A 1,112-nucleotide genomic window follows, 5' to 3' on the forward strand; every position below is an offset into this window, starting at 1 on the left:
CACTCATATGACCGTTAGCGACGCACAAGTCATGTAGGCAAGCTTACACAACTTGACAAGCCTTGTAAATATATTAATCTCACCAAATAAATTATTTCCTTTATCATATACTAACAATGTTATATTATCAGAATTGCAAATTTAATTGCAAAATACTCAAAAATTCTTAACAAGAGATTTAAAATATATCTACAACACGTCTTAAAATGTAAACCCTCACACATTACACTATTTAAAGCTAATCAAATAGTATCCAAAGACCTCGACCAAAAAGAAGTTGATGTATACATCACTTTATTTAAAAACAGTAGACAATTTGACATTTAGATAGTCGAGTGACACAAGGGAAGTGCTATAAGATGGCAATTACTTATGCTTCCCTTCACCAAGGTTGCTCCAAATCTTTTGTTTAAATTAGACCTATAACCATGCCAGCATATTCACACTTCACATATTTGTGTGCCTTATCAAGTCTAAACATCACAAAATATAGCTACATGACCTATAGCACAACTACTAGGCCCCTCAACACACAAATATAACCATTCACACATCATATATATTCATATGGCATGTAACATAGGTTATGTGACCCTTAGTAAATCTCAAATCACCAATTCACATTGATAATCATTGATCATATTTCAAGTTTAAACATCTCAAAATATAGCCACATGACCTATAGCTCAACTATTAGGGCCCTCAGCACACAAATATAACAATTCACACATCATATATATTCATATGACATGTAACATAAGTGATATGGCCCTTAGTAAATCTCAAATTACCAATTCACATCAATAAGCATCAATCATATCTCAAGACCCAATCATATATATATATATATATTTGCTGCATATAAATTCTACACATCCTACACAAGGCATTTAAACACATATTTTTTATACTTATAATTCAGGTTACTAAACACCATTATTTGCGGATTCAAAAATTCAAGCATAATCACATTATTAGACTTGCAATATATAACTTAGCACATCATTCTCAAAGCTTTTCATGAATATTTCAAAAACCTTCAAATGTATACTCATGTACTACTGATAACTCTATTATATAGAGTTATTTTGACTCATTTTGGGAGCTTAAGT

At 30.8% G+C, this 1,112-nt stretch overlaps 1 protein-coding gene across 1 annotated transcript in view; it reads right to left on the reverse strand.

The window, feature by feature from the left end:
• Window positions 1-1,112, reverse strand: part of HSP70 (heat shock protein 70) — a 3,791-nt gene that overhangs the window by 705 nt on the left and 1,974 nt on the right. The window lies entirely within an intron of this gene.

Source organism: Theobroma umbraticum, unplaced genomic scaffold (genome assembly GCF_002168275.2).
Source record: "Theobroma umbraticum cultivar Fairchild unplaced genomic scaffold, ASM216827v3 scaffold_81.0, whole genome shotgun sequence".
Taxonomy (NCBI): Eukaryota; Viridiplantae; Streptophyta; class Magnoliopsida; order Malvales; family Malvaceae; genus Theobroma; species Theobroma umbraticum.